A 26,144-nucleotide genomic window follows, 5' to 3' on the forward strand; every position below is an offset into this window, starting at 1 on the left:
GAATTTGTTTCACGGTTTACTGTGATCAATAAAAGTATTTATAAATCAAAGTAAAAAATGATAAAATCTTGTACCAGAACATTCTCGTCATTGATTAAAAACGGATGGCCTTATATCATGAATCCTACATACAGCATGCATTTTTACTTTGCTTGCAGAATTGCGGTATTTGCTTTAAGAAAAGGTTTTACTTTTGTTTTAAAAACAGTGATAGACTACCTATATGCTATTTTAGAATATAATAATGAAGATGCACTTCTAGACCTATATGCTACCTTGGAATATAATACTGAAAATGCACTAGCTAGTAAATAAAGAATTTGAAACGATACAGTTGCTGATGATTCTACTCTTTATAAATTAGATTTTAATTAAATTGTGTTAAATAGATTTTAGCAAATTAATATCATTGTGAAATATTTGAATTGTACTACTTCAAAAACTCGTATAAATATATAACAAATATAGTTAGTAATATTTGGTAGAAACGATTAAGAAATAAAGATGGATATTGGTTTATATCTTATGCTGCTGTGTCCTTGTAACACTACTCAAAATTCTGTGTGAGCAGCATCTTTAAACCTTAAAATTTATTCGAAATCGTGAAAGATAAAGATTGGAAAATGTGTTGCGAGTCCCCCTTAAAATATATTTATAACAAAAGTAGTTTTGAATCACTCAGTATTTATAGTTTTATCTTTTGTGTGCTTGTGCTGAGAAGGTACCGCACAAATACGACTTACTAAGGTACAACATTGTTCTTAAGTATGGTTGATTTGAGAACACATCCAAGGCATTCGTACTACGAAATTCTTTGTAATTGTAGTTATCACATGATCTATTTGTTGCAATACAGTTTATAAACGCGTTTAACTTATCCAATGAATTTAATTAAAGAATATTAGTAATATAAAATATTCATATTTAAATAAAGATTATCATAGAACAAAATAAAACTACTTTATGAGTTTAAAACAGTTTATGTGATTACAAAATTTTTTTAGGAAAACCTTTACATGGTTGTGACTGAAATATTCTCCGTCCAAGAATTTTATGTTTATTTAATCCTTCATTTTCTTATATTTAAGAGGTTTTTCAACACTAATATTCAGCGCTCGTGACTTATGGAGTATCAGAAATGTTATAAAAACCCCACTTTTCTTGTTGCTTACCCCTAAGAGTAACAAGGGCACTAGCGGCACAGCCTTTGAGTACATGTTTTTTACCTAACGTGCGTTACTAGACGGAGCTTGAGATCATTCTATAAACAACGAAGAATCCTGGGCACCGGAGTGGGATAAGTGAATTTTATTTGGCGTAGTGATGTCCCTAGAATAAACTCTGTTTTGTCAAACCCACTGACTCCTAATACTCCGCTCTAATGGTTATGGGACGAGGTTTCGATCAGTTTTTCTCAACCATAAAGGTAGTGAATAAATCATCTGAGGTTTCCGTACAGTAGTAAATACAGAAAACATAGTTATTGTACTATTTTTTAATAATAAAATAATATGGTAGCCATCCAAGAACCCAAAACAGTTATTGCTTCTTGTTTATCTGCAGTTTCGATCACCAAACACTTCGGAATTTTAATCAGGATATTTGTGACACTGACATTGAGCATATTGAGAATTTTGGAGCCTTCTTTCTCTTTTCAAATTTTTATGATTTAGGTGATCCTCAAAACATGGAAGAATAATACATCCGATTTATAGATAAACATTTAAAACATTTAATAATTGCCAAAATATCACACCTATATATATTAATGAAAATATCACACCTATATATGAAATTAGCATAAAATAAAGTATATATATATATATATATACTTTATTTTATGCTAATTTCATACAAACTCTTGCATAAATCTGCTACAGCATAAATCCGTAGATAAAATTTCAAGGAAGTCATTTTATCTTCTTGTATTTTATACCTTAAAAAGTTTTAATCCTTATCGTTCCATGCAATCCAACAGAAAGGTGTGGAAATTTAAATATATACTATTTATTTCGTCATTTTCTATTTCTAAACTGTTGTTGATTAAGGAGTGTTTTATATTGGATCCGACAGACTGCGCTACGACACATAACACAAATTGAACTAATACTTAACAGCTGTTAACACTTTTAGCTGAAGTTCAAGATAGAGGCTGAAGAATTTATTACATTAAAATTTTTTAACATATGTTACTATTGTAAACTGCTTGATCAGTAGTGTAATGCAGATTGGAAAGACTAAGTTATTATCTAACTTTACATTTTCATTGCGCTAATGATCAATAAACCATCTAATGCCATGGAAATGCTATTTATACGCTGTTATAAAAACTACCTTATTGTACAAAGTTATGAATTTTTGCACATAAGGTAATTGAATCTGGTTAGCTCCTTTGACATTATGAATGGCATTTTTACTGTAGTTGAAGAAAAGCAAATGGGGATAGCACACTCTTGCCCTTATACAGATACATATACCTTTATACATATTTTTAATCGGTGAAAATATCAAAACCACTTAGGCAACAAAACTTATTCTAAGTTTGATTCCGTAAACAACATATGAGACCATTTTAGTTGGTTAGTGCCACAGCATAATGCAATTTATTGTGGAAACGTAAATAGATTAGACCGGGAGTGAATTTAAACGACCGGAGCAGACTCATAATGACCGCAGCAACTTTTAAGTTGTACTATACACTTTTGTCATTGAAACAAGGAGGCAAACTGTAATTGTCATTTAAATCGTCGGAGAACTTGAATAAATTATTATGGCATATTGGAGGGAAATACGATTCTTATAAAAAAAATTCAGTTTACGACTTTAGGACCCCAAAATATTTTCTTTAAACTTAAGATATAAAATGGACCAGGAGAGTGGAATTGGAACTCTTTATAATGTTATAGAAAAATAATAAGTTACATGAATATACTGTCCAGTTTTTTCTACAGGAAATTGCGTGAGAAGCGGCGGGTAACTGCTAGTAAAAAAAACCTGTATTAAGACCCATCTAAACTACTTTAACTATTTTAAAAATGCAACTATTCTTATCTGTATTAAATTAGATACAACTATAGATACCTTTAAATGAAAAGCACCACAGGGGATCATATGGGTACGCCAAATTTTACATTAGTTTAGTAAAAGTAGCCATGAAAAGTGTGTAGGGCAACAGTGGTTCAAAACAAATCTATTTTTTATGTGTCTTAAATGCAAATATTGAATAAAACATCAGGCTCAATAATTTGTGTTAACTTTAGACATTCCCTATTAAAGTAATCACCATAAGTAGCAAAAAGTCAATACAAATCAGTAAAAATTTATATTCAAAGAAAAAAGTACAAATTATATATTACAACACATAATAAGTTGTAAACAGTAGATAGTAGGTAAATATACATAAAGAACAATTAGATTCAGTTTTTATTACGTTTCCACTCGTGAGTTATCGCTTTCCTTATTGCTGATGCTCATGTTTAGTTCTACTTTATAATATATTCGGTGAGAAAACAGTGTGCACTCATTATGATTTTAAACAAAATTTCTCACGAAACCCCGAATTTTAATTATACTCCAGGCATGTGACGTATGTTTTCCTCCAGCCATACGGAATACTGAAACTCACATAGTGCTCAGATTTAATCAATAATGCATTACGATCCATTTTAAAACTTGATCACACTTTCTAAATTAATATCTTTTTTTACCTTTATCCTTTTTATACAATAACTGAAAGATAAAAAAACGAGTAAAAAGTAAGGTATATCGATTATTTCTAGTGTAAATGTATCTGGTAAATTGTCCCTCTGAATAATTTCTTTATCAATATATAATCAAGTTAACAATTTTTATAACATAATGTAATATAACTTCTAAGCAAAATACATTCTGTACGGCTATGTTAAACAAATAGTGAAATGTATCACTGTTACCGGAAAGTTGATTATACGGAAGAGTGCATGCCTGATGCAGTCCAAGAGCCAGATATATCAACTGTTATCTTCTGCCAGTTCCCACTATTCTGTATTTAACGACAAAATCCTCTACATACATACAAAATAAGTATATGTTTACATATTTATGATTTATTGTCAGTTTATCAATGTAGATGGTCTGATTTCTACAGAAAAGTTCATCTCATTCCATCATGCCTGTTCTGCTTTTAAAGTACTAACAATGAATGGGCTTCAAAACAAAAATAATCTTAAATATCTCAAATAACAACTGAAGCTATGTCCAATAAGAATTATATGTATATTTATGTATTATTACAATAAGTAGGAATTTTGACTTTCCGTTACCTGCAGATCTTATTACTATTTTAATTAATACAATATTATTAGGAAACACGTCAAAGTTTGTATTATGATTGTACACTCAATATTTAGTTTCATGAACATTAAGAATGACTATGATAAATTACTTTTTTCTAGATAAAATGTTTAAGACGTATATAATGTAAGAATTATTTTATTTTCCCCGTCAGAGATTGAGTGTTAAAATAATTGTACAATAAAAAAACATTTTATAACTGACTGTTATTCTTTTAGCCGTGATCCAAATATTATTCCTCGTATGAAATAACCAATTTATTAAGAAAAGGAACATTATCTATAATTACTTAGGTCTTCACTGCATCTACGCCTATTGTGAGGAAAGTAGTATCATTGAAGTCTATCACTCTGTATAAATATACATCTTATATATATAAAAATCTTGAGTCACGATGTATGTTGCCAATAAACTCCAAAACGACTGAACCAATTTCAATCAAATTTCACATGTATCCGTAATTTAGTCTAACTTAGAAGATAGGATAGTTATTATCTGAATTATTCGCTTATGTCGTGAATATAAACGAATAAAATGAAGAAAAGTTTTCAAAGCGCCTGCACATTATAACCTGCAATTACGAGATAGATACGTATATTAAACAGTGAAACACTATTTGAAGGCGCTAAGTTATGATGTATAATTGTCTAAACTAAATTTTTGGTTGAACTTAAAGGTTGAGTGGTAGACCACTTTGTAATAAAATACATTATGCATGTACAATACATTTCTGACATATTTTCTTGACCGTGACATCAAGGTAAAATCTACATCGGGGTTGGAAATATAATTTACTTCAACCAGAAATGCTCATACGCGGGCAAAACTTACGAAAAGCGTGCGAAGCCGCGGGAAACAGCTAGTATTATTATAAGTTTATAATTGATACATATATTTACATATATACATATATATATCATATTCTTACGATGATATGTTAGTTTGGTTATTTAAACGCATATGTGACAGATACGACCAAATAAAATATAAGTGAATCGTTAAATGTAAGGGCTCTGTGGTGTAATGGTAGCACATTCACCCGGCAAGTGAGAGATCCGGGTTCGAGTCCCGACGGAGCAAATACTTTTAGTGATTCAATGTTTATTGAAATTAAATTAGGCTATTGCCACTTATTATTATATATATACTCACATATTCATACGTACATCTCTAGTGATCACGATTAAACAAACTTACATTTTTGTTAGAACTGCTTGTATGGACTGGACTGTTCGTTTCCATCTTCACGTCCAAGTCTGAAACTGTAGAGGGTACAAATATACTTGTGGATTTATTTGATTGCTGTCATCATGCACAACATCCACATTAACCAGTCAAGCTGTAAGTCCTAAGTCAATAAATCACAACCCAAAATGAGAGCTAAGTTATACAATTCAAGAACCAAGTTGGAAGTCAAGAAATATTTGACCACTATGGTCAAACTTTAAATTTTTGTCTTGGTTTATCTATAGGTTTACCATAAAATTGTGTTTACACGTAAAATAAAATATATGTAACAACAGAGTTTTAAACGTAAACTTTTCGGTTTAAAATATAAATATAGCTGTTTTTAATCAAAGACAATATTTGAACATAACCAGCAAATGATCAGTTGACGAGGAAACAGTCAACAGTTTCAGAGGTGGTGAGAACAGTATTCAGCCAATAACCGACAAGTTCCGCTCGGAGAGCTTCGATATTGCAAATCTCAAGTGGTAGAAGACCGTGAAGAAAGCTCAACCTCTGGTTTGTTTCTGTTATAAAAGCACCTTTCCTCGAAACCGGTGGAAACCGGTAAAGGTTTCTTCACAAGTTGATCCGATTCTTGGTAAAAGTACTGCGTAAAATATTGTTTTCTCTCGTGTAAAATTTGAAGAAAAGTGCATTACACTCATAGATATTTAACTAATTTGAATTCAGTTGACAGTAGTCATAATCTTAGTTCTTTGAAGAAGGGATTAGAATACATTATTAACTAAAAGCGCCTCTAAAAATCTGGCAATAAAAAAATCTATTAACTTAAGAATTTTAAGTATTAAACTATTTGTTAATAAAGTAAAGATTTTAAAGTCGAATAAATAATTCTACAGAGGATAACCAAGAGAACTGTAAGAAATATACTGTTATGTTAAAGAGCCAACTTTATCATATTTCATATGCTCTAAATTATTAGAAGAACTATTTATATATATATATATATATATATATATATATATATATATATATATATACATATTTATTTATTTATTTATATTTAAATATAACTAATTTGATTACTCTTCCTTTTTAATATTTTATAAAACGCATAAACATATAGATGCAAATAATATATTTATTATTATAAGACAGCACGGCCTTAAAATTATTATTATTCTTATTCTATGTATCTCCTAAAATATTGCTGCCTATTATAGTATAAAATTATAGTTTGGAGTAGCCTAATCTTTTGTGATGAAAATATTTTGTATAACATTTAATACAAATGGAAACGATACGTGTTTATAATACTAGCTTATCTGTTTAACTATGTTAATATGAATTATGTTAACATTTTAGAAAATGCGTCCGGAAAATTCTGAATTTTAATTTAATTATTCACGAACATATCTGAGCTTAAAGGTTATTACAGCCAAGGTCCTAATTTCTTGTTACTGTCTGGCTTGTAGAATGAAGGTAAAAGGTTTTGAAGCCCTTGTTATACAAACTGATATCTTTAAAAATCACCGCAGTCAGTTGTCTATGAAAGAAAGTTCCTCTTCATTGCTACCCATTGTACAAGGCCACAAGCGAGACTTCAATGCTAGGATGTGATTACAATGTTTGCCTGATTGGTGAGTCGTTCCAAAAAATCAGGCGAGGGGAAAACCTACATCCAATCGTTACATTTATTTACATTTATAGTCAATGATCAGCTTGTGAGTTTCAGCCATTGATGATATCAACACACTGGGTGATCGAGCAGTCTACCCAAGATAGTGAGATGTTTCTAAACTAATCTTTTGCCAGTGATGGGAACTCTTAACTGATTGATATGATGTCATCAAAAACCCAAGAGAGATGTACGGAAGAACACTTACTAGATGGTAAATGAAGTAAAGAATTAACTTTGTTATACCAAGTGAATTTAGGACTACATATTATCCTTTCGCACACTTGACTTATACGATAAGGCCATGCTGAGTATCGAAATTATTCTGGAGAAATTATGATCCCAGTACACCATTAAGGTGCTTTCTATCAGAATTCACAATCAGAATTTCTTGAGTCGCAGTTATAGCACTCCTGGCCTTCTTGCTCAATGATAAAATTTCCCTAAATCCCCTTACAGTCAGTAATATCTATTAGGAGAACTTTTTTTACATCTTATCATGGCACGTTATACCAAGAACTTGCCTGGTGAATATGCGTTATTAACACCTGGTTGTGATCAGTTATGTGGCGCATAATTATTAAGGTGTATACTGTTACTTTTTTAAGGCGTTAGAATCCTTTTAAAATTTTCATAGCATTATATATATATATATATATATATATATATATATATATATATATATATATATATATATCTGTCATACATCACAATTTTAAACTGTGAATTCCTGGTTTAGTTTTGCACCTATTAGCTTGAAAAATATAAATGAAAACTTAAAAGGAATTGAGTAAAGGTTGTCTTATATTAACACAATTGACATATTATAAAACAAGTGGTTAGTGAACGTGAAGAATAACCTAACCATCAGTAGTTCGGCCCTGGTCATTCCAACTCTAGGGTTGATTTTATAGTACTTGGTAAATGATATTTCATTGAACAGGCAGGTTCAAGTACAAAACGCAGAGGTTCAATAACGGCCCCTTTTAATTATGATAATTTGTGTAATATATCGTTTCGAATAAGCATGGGTGTTTATGTCACTACACATATTCAATACTGTGTAATATTATACCTAACGGTAAAAATTGGAGGATACATGCAGTTTTTTAACTATATTAGTTAAAATGCTATTTTTAAATGAAGTAGTAAAATTTATATCTGAAGTTATATCGATTTTATACCAGAAATTAAGCACTTTACCACAATTTATTGGTTACAGTATTCTTTAGATCCAATTCCTCAAAGTTATTTGTCAAAATCAGATTTTACTAGTTTACCAAAATATACCATGTATACCCACTCATTTGTTAATCAACTACAAATATATAAGATGAATTAGAATAGTTCCATTTACTAACGCCTAAATTTAATTATGAGACAAAAATAAAATTATACTGTAAAGGGTAGAAAAGGAGGAAATAAGACCCACATTACATTAATTACCATGCTGAGGTGCCACCTGATTCGTCAGCAGTCTCAGCTTAATGTGACTCGGCTTATTTAAGCGTGCTGTGGCAGAATTCATTTATTTCAGGCTCATTAATAAGCATATTCGTTAAATATGTTTTATATGATAGTAACCTGATTAGTTTAATTCTTCAAAGTACTTTTTAAATTCAGATATACTGAAAAATTCTTTATCTAATATTTAAAATATATTTAGTTGAGATTTAACATATTTTCAAAAGGGTCTAGCTTTGCACAAAAATGAGTAATTTACAACTTCTTTTCCGTACAATCAACAGGTATTTACTTACAAATCTACACTGTCATTCTATAAAATGATAAATATAAAAGAATTGTCGCAAATTCAAACGGTCAAACCGACATAATACGTGTAACCTAAACATTGGCCCTTTGGCCATTGCTCTTGATCCTTTCTATTAATATTTTATCACACAGACATGTAGACGGACAGACATACAGACAGACGGACAGCCCTTGGACCCTTTGAGCTGAAAATTCATAGCTTTCCTTCTTGTGCAAGGGGGAACCTGTGTACAAGAAGAACTACGTGTTCTATTGTTTCACAAGGGTTTTTGCAACAAGATTTACTTCATAAACATACAGTCTGACGAACAGATAACAATACCATTGCAATAAGGGCCTGTCAGGTCCATAATAATGAGTATAAACGATAGTAGAGAATAATATTGTATTATATTACCTAGTGAATTTAAAGAATAATTACCTCATTTAAGTTATTAAATAACTAACCCACATTGTTTACAGTTCACAGTTGAAATAATTAAATTTCTATACAATTGAAATTACCTACATGATCCTATGTGCCTCATATGGCACGTGCGTAATTGTTTAATTATCAGTTGTTTTAAGCTAAACAAAATAATTACCAAACATTTTACATCGGATCGTTGGGTGTTCGTGGGGCGGAGCTCTGTAGTTGGAAGGCCTTAGAGGACGGATTTATACCTTAAGAACTTTTGATTAGCACTACATATGTAATAATACGTAATATTCATATGTATGTAGGTAATAGATACCTAGTAATAGATATGTTAGTAGTATATACTTAGTAATAGATTTTTAGTAATAGATACCTAAAATCTGCGTAAAAAAGTCGAGGGGTTCCTTATAATAATATATTTAAAACTTTTAGGTTACACGTATTTCCCGTCTTTCAAACCACCTTAAATGCAATAGAATAAACAAAAAGCTTTTGTCTTTTTAAGTTTCCTTTACATTTAGAGCTAAAAATTTTAAATTTCTTAACAGGTCGAAACAAAATTTGTGTTTTAAACAGCACTGCTTAGACTGAGTGAATTTAACAGTCTGTGGATATTGAATATCTCAGTAATAATAATAAAATATTCTATGATTGGAAACTGAGTTTAAGAGAATTCATTTTACAGAGACTCTTCACTCTTATATTAATCACTGAAGCGAATCTATTACTTTTCTCATCACTGCCGGAAACGTGAGAAGTAGAATAAAATCTGACAATAATACCCAAGCAACACCTGTGGAAGTTCTTATATACTATATAGATAATTTTTCTTAATAGTGGAACGCGATTGATTACCATCATGATAAAACTTTTATGAAGCAACGACCCTGTCGAGTTTGTGAGGATCAAAGTTTAAGATTTAATTTAATTTAATATTGCAGTAAATTTTAAAGATACCTTTTTGGAAGATAATTTTCCATTCTTACATGGATCATCATAGGTGCATATGTATTTTTTGTTGAAGAGCTGAAATTCACAGATAATATGTCCTTTTTCAGATAGGGATTTGTAGATAATTTGTGGTTTGTAACAGGTCTTTTATTGCCTGTTACTGCAAGGTGTTTGTAAATAGCGATAAGATTGACATCCCAACGAGCGATCTAAATACTTTACCAATAATATAGAAAAGTTATTAGAGAAATGTACTAATACAATACAGTGTAAATATGTGGAATATTTATCTCAACAATGTAGGAGTACACTGCGCCTCGTGTCGCGTAACAGGCTTGCCTGGGGTTGCATGCAATATTTATTATATACTGCTCATTTAATTCCTGACTGACTGACTTAAAATCGTACAGAAATATTGTAAACCTCTATAGTAGAAATTGTACCAGCCTACTAAATGATAGACTTCAATGACGCTCGGTCTAAACCCATGTAGTGACATTCACTATGATGAAACTCAATGTTACCTGTATCGAAATGAAGCTTCATGCTAGATTTCAATTCTATAAATAGGTTTGTTCTCGAGATATCATGCAGAGAAACAGGCAGAAAGACTTAAATGAAATTCGTCTATCCCCTCGAGAAATAGGCTTCGCATACCCTCAGCGTTAAATCTACTCTATTATGAAATAAAGTTGGCTTGAAATAATTTAAAAATTAAAATTATGTATATCTAGTACAATAAATATAATTAATAATACTAAGGAGTACACTATTTTGTAATACTAATACAATAAGAAGGTATAATTATAACCGCAGTTGCCGGAAATCTGTTAATTGTTAAAAAAATATTCTGGGATTTATTTGGCATAAATAACAAGAAATACTTTACTCTGTACGTACTAATTGATTTCTTGAATGGGAAGGTGGCTACGATGTTATAAATTTATTAACCCTAATATATGTTTTTAGTCCTCAATGCAATGTTTAACAAACGTGTGTGCTCGGTTGGTCAATTGAACATAGTTTCTGGAAATAAATAGTAATTCAATTGTAATATCCTATTCTGTCAATTCAATCAATAACAATGCGCATTGTGTTATTAGATTGGTTTATTAGAAGCACAGCCGCTTGTATTATAACTTATATTTAAATGTTTATTAAATTCAGTTGAATACTACTCAAATAATTGGAATAAAGTAAATAATTGCGACTTCCTTGCTATAAAATCAAAGAAATTGTATAAGTGTTATAACAAAATTTATCTTGCTTCTTTCACAAAACACAAATTTCTCCTAGGTTTCTTTGACTCTTAAGTTTATATTTTGTAGTCTGACATTTAATTTAACTACCCATAACCCAATCCCAGTTTTTAAACATGTTATGCTTCATTATATAGACACTAAAGTTTATTAAAATATAAGTTGGATTTGTTACATTGCCGATGACATAAATACTGAAATATATTGACCATTTGTAAGAAATATTGTTAAAATCGTATAGCAAACAAACTGTATGGGACTCAATTGGAAGGTTCATAGATGAGCTATAGATTTTTTGTTTTCATATAATATATCCTGACATAGAATCTGGGAAAAGCTGCTATGCCTTAATTAGTGCTATGCCTTCTTAGCTTTTCTTCTTATCTTCTAAAAAAATCAATGTAACTTGGTGTATGGAATAATTTGTACAAATTAAATTTTAATTTAAATACGTATAAACACTAACTGCATCACAAAAAATCAAGATTAAATGCATTACTACATGCATATAAAAGATTCACTTATTTATACGCTCTGCTTTAACTAAAATATTCGAACTGGAATTTGAGTTAGGTACGCGCTGACACAGTCAAAGTCCAGGGATAATTTTATATTCATGAGAAACATTGGCTCCCAAGTCAAAATATCACAGTCCGGTATTCCTGGCTACACTGTTCAAAGGACCATATACTTTGAGAGAAGCAGCTTTACTTTTTTACATTACAAATACTGTTCCATATTTAATATATTATATACTATTAAATATTTCATTAATGTTTTTCAAGCAAATGCCTTTTTACGGTTGGTTTAGTTGATAAAAAATAACACAGAGTTATTAGAAATACATTTCAGTATATAGTGTTATCCATTACTTCATACAATAATCACAGATATTGTTGTCCAAATTTTGTAATGAGGATAGTTTTGGATGTCATTTTGGAATAAATAAAACCACGACAAATGTAATTAATTACTCTTACAATCCTGAACGAAAACACTTTATTATAATTGAAGTAAACAATTTTGATGTTTGTCAGAGTGACAAAACGAATAATTGAAGAGATATAGGAAATCTACATTCCAATTTCTGCAAACTACAGATGCATAGAATATACGTAAATATTTTTGGACCGCTACACAAGACTTCATCGCTCAACGAATACGTCCTGGTGTCTGGTTGACTACATGAAATTTAACAATTCAATTCCTTAAATAACTTCTGGTAACATTTTACAATAATTAGAGGACAATATGTTTTAAAATGCTGGGTTGTATGAAATAATAGTGTCGGAGAACGCAGCTTGTTTTAATAGTGAAGAGTTGGGAATAAACTATTTCAGTGGAGAATATAAAATCAAACAACTATACCTTTCATTCCCCAAGGTAATAAGTGTGAAAGATATATCAAAAACCTATGTTGACTTGTTTATACAAAGAAAGTAGAAAATAATTTAATGGACAATATGTAAAATACAGTAAGGTATTAGTTCGTGCGTACAAAGCGAAACGGGCTACTCAAGTTTTATATTTTTATTAAATTACAAACCCTATAATGAGTTAGTGTTGACATGGGGACCACATAACATTTAAATAAAATAAAGCAGAATTAATAAGTGTAAACAATTGGCTGAGGACATATTATATTTTAGGAAGCAACATAATAGGAATACAAAATTAAAAGGATAAGATAGGATTAGTGGAAGAATAATGGGAGAAATTTTGTATTGTAGGAATCCACAGACTTATAAATATGAAGGAACATTTAAAATCATGGTGGTGATATCTGATTGTAGATTAATATTGCATCATACAAACAAAAAAAGCATATTATAAAGCAAAATAAAAGTCTGAAATGTCCAGGACTGAAAAGGAATAAAAAGGAGTATAAAATGTATTGCTTATACAGTTTATTCATAAGAAGGTGGACAATTACTTTCTATTCTTTAAGTATTTTACAGGATGGGTTAAAAATTTTTATTAAAATAAACTATAAAGGTATACATAAATATCAAGTTCTAAAACTAAGCCCCCAGTATTTTGTATTATTGAGCTATTATTAAGTGAAAGAATTTTAAATAAATATGATGAGATTCGGATCATACATAGGCTACTTGTATGGAGCTTAGGAAAATAGTTTTAATATTTGAATAAGAATTTTGTAGTGTTTTAAATAAAACCAAAATGTGATATAGATTACACTACATTACATATTTCTTACAGTGTTGAACTATTCCGCTGTTATCCCCTGTGTTACATATATTTATGCTTGTCGAATGAAAGAAATACCTATTTAGTACTGTTTAATATAAAAACAAAAATAGTTATTATCTTAAATTAAGTGACGGATTGGAAAACAAGATATAGTGAAATGAAGTATAATTGTAAATTTAAAATATTTTGACTTGATAAAGACATTTGAAATAAATTTGAAATAATTTTTAACTGAAACAAAATTATTTAATATATCTTATATACTTATGCCCTATAGTTACATGTTTCATGTAAAAGTGATGATCGCATATCACCGAAGCACTGAACAACGCGATCAGATAACTGGTGTCATGATAAAAGAGGGAGAGAGAGAAAGTATAAAGAAAAAAAGGGGAACATCATTACGTTATAATATTCGAATCACATATATCATATTACAGTTAACACGTACTAACCGCAATATCCCATGAACGGAAAATGTACGATTTACAAATATATTGAAGCAATATTTCACACGTTACGATTGTAATGATATAAACGTCTATATCGTGATAAAATATAAAAAGTTATTTTACTTGTTTGACTGTGAGAGGCTTAATAACCTACATAAAGGATTACACATAACAACAAGGTTCAATTGTTGATATCGATAAAGACAATTATAATAATCCTTTTTTATTTATTGAATTATTTTTTTTTTATCATTTTATATAACCAATGCCGGTGATATGATTGATCACAATTTGCTTTCTAAAAAAACTTGACTAATTAGTGATAAAACAGAAGCTTCCCACGCCTGGATCTCTTCATATCTCAGGAAAAAAGGACTCAGGTTGTTTGAGTTTTCTTCAGGGGACAGGTTGAAATATAACTTAAAGGAAATTAAGTACGCTTTCCTCCAGGGTTAGTCTTGGATCCTGTACTATTTCTCCTATTTATTAACCTGCCATCTTGCATTACTTGCATCAATGCCAAAGTTCTCTCTGTTTGCGGATGACACTTCTGACTTCACAAATGCTCAGAGTCTAACCGACCTTAGATATTTTGCTATAATTAGTATTAGGAGAGTATGAGATTTCACTACGTGGTCTCAAAGTTTCTTTCGGTGTATACTGATAACCTAAACTAAATTCCAGTATCACATTAATTTTGTTTAGAAGAAACTATGTTTTAGAAAAAGTTCGGGGATATTTGTAGTTCGTAACTTATCCCAGTTTGCAGGACACCTCTGTAACTCTGGCTACTAAATTTAAAATGAAACATTAGGGTCGACAGAAAAAAAGCTACAATTAAATTGGTAGTAACTCTTTGATTTAAAAAAAATTGGTTGGTTACTTTTGCATTCGTAATTACATTTTCAAACAAAACATTATTTGTGGAAACCTATTCCGGCGTAATTGTTTTCAAAAATTATTATATGTTAAATGTCACCAAAACGAAACGGACATTTACGTTTTATATTGGATTTTGGCAATGTTTCTTTGATTATCTTAACATAAACGTCGATTTTATTCGCATTAAAAATACACTTAGAGTTCATACATACTTATTATAAACATATTGTAAGGATTGCGCAAAGATATGGCGCTGGCAATGAGTACGTAATCGGTTGCCAAAAGGGAGAAAAGTGGACATTAATTATTTCTCACCACTCAACCTTTACCGCCTCCCATGTCTCTTCTATTTGTCCTCGTGAATCTCTTATCTCATTCTGTCTGTATTCTATTTTTTATATAGCTTTATTATGTAGTACTTCATCATACAACATAAACATCATAATGACTTGCAAACAATGTAAATTATAAGAATGTTTAATGATTAATTTAAAAACAAAATGCTTATGCATGTGTAGATAACAATTTCACGCAAACTTTTCCAACAATTCAATGAAAATTTCCAAAATTTTCCGAACTGTAAAAATCGTATCAGACTGTAAAAACAATTATAGTACAAATAATACAATTCTCTAATATATATATATATATATAGTATATATATATATATATATATTATATATATATTATTACTTTTTGTGTTCACAAAACATCAAAGTCTAATTAGAATATAATAGCTTTTGCGGGACAGAATGAGAACCATCCAAAATACTTACTACTTGCATAACACTCCTGGGACACATATGCCTGTTTCGCAGAAAAACCCAGTTCGCTGTATTTATTTATTATCTCTACTTTCTAAGTTGTTGAAGTCTTGTATTTTTATTCGATCTTGGAATTTTGTAGATATATATATATTATATATATATATATATATATATACATGTGTTTAGTTTCATATTTAATTGCTCGGCTTTATTCTTCATGTAAATTAAGGCAAAGTTAGTAAAGTTAATTTTTCATTTTGAGGTGAAAATGATCTGATTCACTTTCATTTACATTGTCTTCTTTGTTGAATACGAAAATTAAATTGCATAAAAATAATTTAACATAATAAAATTAGGGAAAAACGATAAAAAAAAAACTAATAACTAACTAATTATACAAAATATTTTTGTCTCACAATATATGTAATTAAACGGAATTTCCTTTAGAAAAGGTATCATATTGAAGCTTTATAGTGAATTTTTATGAAAAATTACTGTCAAAATAATATTCAAATGAATTTTACTAGACATAAGACATGAATTTGGAGATGTCATACTTACATAGTTTTATGTACGTATTCATTAAAAATAACTCCTCTATTAGGTAGAATAATGTAAGTTGCTAGTTATAACTAATAAGAAAATTATACAACTAGATTCAATATTTCACAAGTAATGAAGCGAAATAAAAGGGTTAAAAAATATAACCAAAAGCTGTTTTGAGTCCAGTCCAGGCATTTTCACTTGCACAGAATACAAGTCCAGAGCAACAAATTACAAAGTACGAAGATCACAATCGCACATCACACTAGCACAGTGGGATACTAACAAGAATGTTGATGTCTGTTCTTTCATCGACAAAACGCCTAGTGTCCTAGGCCTTAGTGTCTTGGTATGCGTGCGATTTTTTTCAGATATAGACAAAAATAATTTTCAGATAGATTCAATTATTAGACAATTTATCCAATGTGAACTTTTGTACAACAAACAATTTCACATATAATTATTAGCTACCGGAAATTAGTTAGGTACTTATGTAAGAGTTAATAACGTATAGATAGTTAAACTGAATGATTCTTCTTAGAAAGAATAAAGGGTTTAATAAAATGCGATATATAATATTTGTTGCGTGCCGAACTCACTGCGTTGTTAATATTGTAACATTACTATATATTGATTTCTTTCAATGAATTTAAAAGGTTTGGACAGTATGAAGAATTTACAAATAATTAATTGATAATTTATAAAATAGTTTGAAAAAACGTCTATAAATTGTATCAATCAACAATTCGTAAAAAAAATTAAAGAAATCAAAACTGGTAACTTATATATTTTGCAGGAAAAGAAACATCAGCGTACTAAAAAGTTGATTGAATTGAATATTTTTTTATATTTTTACATTTGAACTTTAAAATTTAACTCTTTAACATAATAAATGTAAATATATGTTGTTATCATAATACAGCACTAATAATATTTCATAACAACATGTTTTGAATTGCGTGACGTAAAACAGATTGAACTGTGGAGATTTACTGAAATTCTGTCTCGAAAGATTTACTTTAAGAGGAAATTGCCTATTCCTTTCCGCCAACTTAAACCGACGAGTAACAGCCGTAAGTAATAACAATAGCTCTTATATGACAACCGCTTCTTTGAGATGGCTCAAGGTAATGGCCTTTTGCATGAATATAAAAGAAAATTAATGTTTAAATTGCTATTACTTTGGACTTTTGGAATACATGTTTATCATTTTATGCCCTTAATTGTTTAATTTCTTGGCTAAATGTTCCTTCTTAGTTATATATTATTATAAACTATAAACATATTTCGATAGGTGCAGGCTATGTTTCAGGTAAGATACGTGATACATAATGAAATATTTGAACCACTGTATGTGTCAAATGAACGTATCAGAAGGAGAAATATTTTGAAGGACATAAATTACCATTATTGAGTTTATGAAATAAAATATGGACTACTAATTTTATTCTTTTTTGACGTTTCTTAAATAACAAAAATATTCAATTATTTAATAATGTTATATGTAAATTTGGAATATAGGAAAGCCTTGATTTTAATCTCTTAAATACGTAAAATAAGCAACATTACTGTTTACAAACCAAACTAATTATGTTAGAATATTTGTTTATAGCACTCTGTAGGTTTTAAAATAAATGTAAATAAAATTAAGTACTTCTTCAGCAAATATTAAAACTAATCTTGATGGAGGTAATGTTGCTCGAGTAAACTGTAATAAATACTTTACGCTTTCAGAAATATTTAACAAAGTATGTGATCGAACTATTTTGTGTGACTTTATTTTAACTTTATGTGCAGCAACACGGGACATATTTTAATAAATTAATTTGTGGGCAAATAATTTTCAACATAATTGAAATCAAGTACTAGTCTGGGTTTATTGGACTCAGATCCTAAACTATTGATACTGTCAGCATGGCGGCGTAGCCCTTTAATAAACTATGGGTGAGCTCTCAAGATTCTGTACCCTGTCGGAAACGGAATCCCTCCATCACGTAGGTTCTGTCGCTCTTCATCGATTCTAAGTTGGGTAGGATCATCTCAGACAGCCCAACCTGCTAGAAGCAGAAGGTTTTTAAAAAGAGTGGGAGGAGAGATAGTAAATATTTTTTACACAATGGTTTTATGAAATTTTTAAATTATTAAACTTAAAGGATAATTCAAAACATGATATAACGTAAGATTATTTCACGTACTCACACCACCTAACTGAAGTGAGCTGTTTTAATCCAATGCTTGAAAAAGGAGGAATGTAAATGTAACGAGTTGGGTCTTGCTTGAATCACGGAATTAACTTTAAAGCAGCATCTTCTCATATCTAAGGAGAACAATGACCAAGCTGATTTTTGGTATGCAAAACATGTTTCCAGAAACAGGCTTAAGTCCTAGTTGTTCTCGAGGGTACTATCTGTTTGGCTTTGGAGTTGAACAACTTCAAGCACACCAATGGCATTTAAAGTTTGTCTTTTATTTATTCGGAAGAGCTACCGGAGAAGGAATATTTCTCAGTGATCGACCATGTATCTTGATTACTTGGGATACAATTATTAAAAAGAGTAGGCTATTTTACACCTCTTTGTGATGTAAATTGGAGTAAATATACTAATATATAAGCTTTATAGCATTTTATAAATTTTGGTCTTATTGTTTAATTGAGTTTAGTTTATCCAAAAGTTTTATTTGGCTGTAACGTCTTTACTTTGTTCAGTAATAACACGTTTCTTTACCTATAATTTGCATATTGTGAGAACTTTATAAGCATGTTTATTAAAATTTAATGTGACATTCGGAGGTTATTTAAATAAAAATAGTATTATAGTTAAAAATCAAGCTAAAAATATTTATGGAGATATTTTTATTATGTACAAGCATTAATGTTACAATAATAATACTAATAAAATATTAAGACCAAAAAATTATTAATCTCAAAAGTTTGTACGTACTAAAAAAGTATGTATCTTTTAAAAGAAGTATTTGTACTTTTCTTAAAAATAACTCACCTGTTTTTTGAACTACTCAATCTTTTCTAAAGGCGCGATACGGGTCTTACCAAATCGATTAACGGAAGAGCATACGTATATCGAGGTGGACAATAATAATAATAAGTTTGTTGCCACGGGACAGTTTCCTATCTTAGCCTGGCCTATCTTTATCATGGACTCAGAAATCAGACACATTCGAACTCCTAATTAACTATCACAAATGATCTATAATACCATTCGTTATAAATTATAATATTACAAAATATTGTAGAAAACTGCTATTATTATGTGTCATTGGAAACATGTAGATATTATTTTTAAACAAGGCTTCATCGTTCAAGGTACCCATTTACTACTTATTTTCATTAATGATATATTATTTATGTTCATAACACCATTACTGATGCGCAATTAAAACCATTTAAGTGTACAGTTTAATATTGTTGGATTGTATTCTATAGGAACCAGACGATCAATGTTCTAAATGCAGTGTGACTGTGTGGTTAGTAAAGACCGAGTGATTAGTGTTATTGGTGTAGTTATCGTGTAATTAGTGTTCTGTACAGTTGTGAATGGATCCGACAGACAATGAGCTCAATGTACCAGAACAGTGATTACCTCAATATGTCTTACTTGTTCAAGATTTTGGTTTTCTAGTTAATTATTCATCTGTAACAAGTCAATTCGTTTAAAAAAGAGAAATATATTGTTTGGTATTATTTACGATTGTAATAGAAAATATACGTTTATATATCAGTCTCCAACCAACGAACTACTGAAATTATGTTTCTCTCTTTATTAAGAGGAGATAATAATTTTTAGTTTCCAACCCAACACATGGTTGTTGTAATGCTAGTGTTATATAAGGGTATAAATTCCCATATATATCTTTAAGCTATAATAAATTATTAATAAATAGGTAGAGTTTCACCTGATATTTTTTTTTCGTGGTGAAAATGTGTAGAACCCTAGTACAATATCTTAGATAGCCAAATGACATACCAAAGGATATACCAACATTTGTCTCTAAGATAGTATTTTAAATGTATCCTACAATCATTATTCACATTAAAATCACTGAATAATTTTAAACTAACCTATGGAGGAAGAGGTAGATTTCCAAACAAATTACTTGACTAAAAGCAAATCTTTATAATAATTTAGATTATAATTATTCATAATAGGGGTGTTTATTATATTGGTTCACCACTTATTTATCACTTCTAAAATGAGTATTCCGAAACGTAGATATATAATAGATGAATTCATATTATACTAATATAGAACATGCACCATGAGTTTTTTAACACTGATTTCTAAAAAAATAATACAATATAAAACAATATTGTTTTATTTCTTAGTATGCCCTGGAATTAAGTTGAAAAAAAACTTATTAAATTCACGGCATTTGGAGTAATTCAACTGAAAAACTTAAAAATATAACCAATGAAATAAATTTATTCCAGATCCTACAAACTATTTAAATAATTTGAAATTTTAAATATTGTTGGCTTTGCATTACTTTGTTTTACATAAAACCTAAATTTGTAAAACTTTGAAGAATGCCTCTTAGTAAATTTGTAAATCGATATCAATAAAAAACGTTAAAGGGTAAATCTACCATACTAGACGTATCAAAGCACACATTGCCACAATACCTCTACCATATGAGTTGAAAATTGCCGTTAACGATAAGCTTTTTTATAGGAAATTAAAAGAATTTTTACTGACAACAGAGGATTGTTTGTTCTTTTTCAAATAAAATTACTTGTACAAATAAAGAATGAATAAATTAAAATAATAAAAACCATGTAAATAAACGAGGGTTAAATTTTAAGTTTGTTTGTAATATTATGTAATCTATTATATTATTATTATTTTATTATTGAATTTGAACTATTTTTGTGCACAAAGTTTATTTTAATTTCATTTAAACTGCTAACTAAGATTTATTTTTATTTCATGTAGTTCATTTTCAACAGAGAAACTTATTTTTATGATATATAAAGGAAAAGTAGTTATGTGTAAATAAATAAAACTATTTTAGAGTAAAAGGGACAGGTTGTACTCCAGGAAGATTTTAGTTCAGTTTTAGATTTAGTTCTGAGTTTAAGTTGGTAGTGTTTTAGATCAATAGTAGTGATAAGACTTATGTGGACGCCACAGAGAGCAGCCCGGCTGAAACAATTGAACTTTTATCTGGACGCACATAAGATACTTGTAATTTAAGTACTCGCACTGGCCACGCTACTTGTAAAAGTGGTCAGTCTTTCCAAAGATTGTATTTTGTTAATGACTGTACATATTTGCTGTTGGAAATAAATTCAATTCAATTCAATTCACAATATTGTTTTTGGGCAGCGTAATCAATCCCTCAAATTTCTTTATTGTTTGGCTTATTTGAAATCGGGGCTATGTTCCTACTTCCTTATTGTGTAAGGTATGTGAACTATAAATTTCAATGTATATATTAATGTTAGCTGAAATAAATGTAATCAAATGTTTTGACAATTATAGACATAGTTCTTTTTAGTTTCTCTGATACATTCACTAATACGTAGAACAAAACCTTTACTTACTGGACAGGAGTGGAATTTGAACTATTTAGTATTTCAAAAGGACCCAGATCCTATCGTTCCCTCAGATTATAGTAATATTTCTAAATTTTGAATTGATACCATAAAACGAGCTTATTCTAAAACAAAACTATCGACATGCTAAATTTCTATCCAGTATGTCTATATTGTGCCAATTAATCTTCAACATACAATAAAATTCATCACAAATCTCATGTAAGGCCTGCTTACATGAATCCAGCTAACCACCTTCATCTGATTCACAACACTGTACTAATAGTAGCCTCAAATATTTTGGGTGTTATGAAGTACTTTGCTGACAAGAGAAAAAGCTCGATTGCCATCGCTAATTAGTTCGCATTTAACAATTTAAAACGCATTACATCAATGTTTAGTATTATCATTAGTGTTTCCCTTCTTCTAGCATGCTATGTTTAATGAATGGGATTCCGTTTTTTGGTACGTTATTTTTCCTTATGTGATTTTGCATTGCATAGAGACATTCTCGATCAATCAAGTCATTAAAGCTTGTGAAAGATACAAATGATAAATGCATATTGTAAAAAAAAAAAATAATGTTATCAATATCTGATTACGTAATAAAATGTTTATTTTGTAAACTTTACTAATGATATTTGAATTTCAATCTAATTAATTGCTCTAAAAATGTATGAATAGAATTCTTAGCATAGAAACCTGAGCGTTCATTTTGTTAAAGCCCTTGAAGGAGAGATTGTAAAGGCGTTTAATTTTCTAAGAGATTCTTCTTTGTTTGTAGAGTTCCTAGACAGTTTATTCAGGGTTTACTAGAACTTCTTTGGATTAATAATGGACGGAAGAGAATTATACCCGTGTTATTTATATAACTTCTGACGTCACCGGAAAACCTAATAAGTTTATACTCGTTAACTTTTCTAAATATTTGTTTTTACTTACAATAAAAATGTAATTGATGTAAGATTAGGATACATAAAATTTACTATCTTTGTATATACAGGGCAAGGCATAAGGTACAAATAAACAAATTTTAATATAACGAAATAAATAAAACCCCATTTACTTTTCAATTAAACTACAGCCGTCGACTTTGGAATTTAAACAATCCATTACTTAAATGCCGGACTTCATTGTTAATGCATTTATTAGGTCATTTCCTGTTTGTTTCAACGTTAAATTGAAAGGAAATATGGCCAAGTGAATTTCTATAACTTTCCAGTAATCAGTGAGAATCTGCCTTGTCTCATGTAGTTTAAAAAACTTTTATATCTATTTACTTAATTCTCCCTTAAAAGACAAAACGGAACAATTATTTTCAACGTACAATTTCATCACGCCATAGAAAAGCCTCATAAATTGGTTTTTTTAACAATACCTAATAAACTAAATCTATTACACGTAAATTATAAAAGGCACCTTTAGTTTAATTATTATATATTGATGTATTACTGCGTCTATTTTACTCAGGTACATTACCCTATAAAAGGTAGTTCTGATGTGTTTTCAGCGGCTTATAAATCCTTACAGATTGTTCAAGTAGACTACCGTCATACATCACTCCCTGCAGGGTATTATAAACTACCCTGTTACACTTGATGTATGGGGTAACCAAGTCTTCACAAGCTTAGGTGTCTCTTGAGATATTTATAACGTCACCACACTAAGCTAGCTATACTCATGTCTCGTTACAGACTGCTCAGGTATCGTCATACATCACTCCCTGCAGGTTATTATTAACTACCCTGTTGCATTTGAGAAGTAACCGTACAAGTCTGAACCATATAATCACTGAACGTAGTACATAACAAAGGAAAATATAAAATTTAAGTTCATGACAGTATTTAAACGCGCGAAAGTAATAAACCTCACAACTATCAGTAATTAATACCTAGAACCAAAATCATAATTTTAAAATTATCTTGGATCAAATTAGCCATGGGGGGTCGACTTAACTACATGATTACCAAAGTCTGTCCCTAAGTTTTGTATGAGGCAATAATCCTCTGTATTTATGTTATGAAATAAACGCATATGTGCTCATGCGCATATCTATGGCCTAAATATTTCTTTCAAAACAAAGATTTGAAATTAATTTATTTTTATTAATGAATAGTACAAGAATCAATAATTAACTATACAGAGTTTTCAGTTGTGACCAATAACCAAACTTTAACATGGCCAAATAATAATGAACCACGTGACGTAACATGGAATTGCCTTTCTATCTCAAATATAATAAAATCAAGTATATAACAACAATAAAATTTAAATCTATTGTTCTTTATTTTAAAAGTGTGATAAAAAATATATGCTAAATTACTTTTTTGTTAATTTATATAAATGTATTTGTATTCATTACTAATCTCTAAAGAAATTAATAAGATATGTTAACTTTAAATTCAATCTGTTGGACTAATAAAACAAAATAATTAACTGTGACAACTAAACAAGTAATTATAATTCAAGAAACCTCGGTCAGATACATCAAAGCATGCGATTACAAATTAACGTATGGCTCTTCTTTACATTCCTCCACCAAACAGTTGTGTTCTTTGCCACCTTGTAGTGAACGGAATGTGTTTATATAAAGTGTTTATTCTCTATCACCAGTTACTTTATGCAGTGTGTGGTAGAATTATTGTGGTGTATATCTGTATAGTGGTATGTGTATTCTTTTGAATTTTGGATATATTATTGTTTTGACTTATTATATTACATTGTAGTCAAACTTATTTTTAATGTCTTTATTACTATTTCGTTTTTTAAGAATGTTTTGCTCATTACTTATGCTTGTGGTATTCACTTGATGATTATAAATTAATTCAAATACAAATTCAAAATTCTTTATTGCCCTAGAAATAAAAAAAATGTATGATATTGTCAGAATTAGTTGTTTACAATCTTTTACTAACGCATAACATTGAAGCACCATTCATACATACATTACATGGTATCATACCCCACTTATTCCTGCCAATATTCCCTCTTCCAGAGCAGGTTTTTAGTCTACAAATTGTGATTGAGCGGTCATTCAGTCGAATGTGACAACTTGTCAGCACTATACTTTGCTTGGGACGCAAAAACACGTTTCAAACGAGTTTTTAACGTCTTTGGCGTTGGGGAATTCTTTAATGAGTTTGGCAACTTGATGATAAAACGAATCTCTGCCTGTGAGGGTAAGCGCTGTAAGGGCAATATTTGGTCACTGACCTCAAGACATAAATGCCTGAGGACTGTCTGGTGCAAACATCGTCAATATGAGAATTCCAAGTCAACCCTTGATTTAACAATATTCCAAGAAATATTCAACAATCCACCTCATTTATCACAGTATCATCCAATAAGCCGTCTGGCTCGTCATTGAAACCTTCTGATCGCAATACGAAAGTGAAGAGATTTGATTTTAAAGCGTTTACTGTGAGATTGAGGATATTAAAATGTTGGACAAATTATTAATGTCCACAAAAGATTGTTGTTCCATGATTGTTTTGATTTGTTCCTGAAACAGAGCGTCGTGTCATTAGCGTACACTGTAAGCCTTCGCTACTGTAATGATGACTCTATACTGAGTATTTATCCCTGTGTATTTGTGTTATATGGCTTAGGAATAAACTGTTTGGTAATTTAGGTTCGACAAATGAATCTTTTAATAACTGCAGGTCTTTTTAAGATTGCTCTATGCTTTATAAGCTATCACTAGATAAAATATAATTTTGTAATGTATCAAATAAAGTTTGTGGTATATTATTAGTTTGTTAATTTCTGAATATTATTGGGTAAAACATTTTTAATCATTGTTTATAAAGTATAACTAATTAGATTTTATTAGAATTACATTGGTCTTTAATATATTTGATAAATAAACACGTTTAAAGATATACATTCACTGTATTTTTTTCAAGTTTGTTTTGTTACTGTATTGCTTTTGTCTGTGTCGGCTTCAACTTCAGATACTGTATATGCTTATGGATATGTGCTGGATGACATCAATCTTGTCTTACATAGTTATTGGACTGAATTAGTTTCTTCTACGTATATTTATGTACAAATACCATGTTTAAATACTCTTTTAAATTAGAAGAAACTTCATTTAAAATTTGAGTTTGCTAAATTCGTCCAAACGCCTTAAAACT

This window comes from Homalodisca vitripennis, chromosome 3 (assembly GCF_021130785.1).
Source record: "Homalodisca vitripennis isolate AUS2020 chromosome 3, UT_GWSS_2.1, whole genome shotgun sequence".
NCBI classification, from domain to species: domain Eukaryota; kingdom Metazoa; phylum Arthropoda; class Insecta; order Hemiptera; family Cicadellidae; genus Homalodisca; species Homalodisca vitripennis.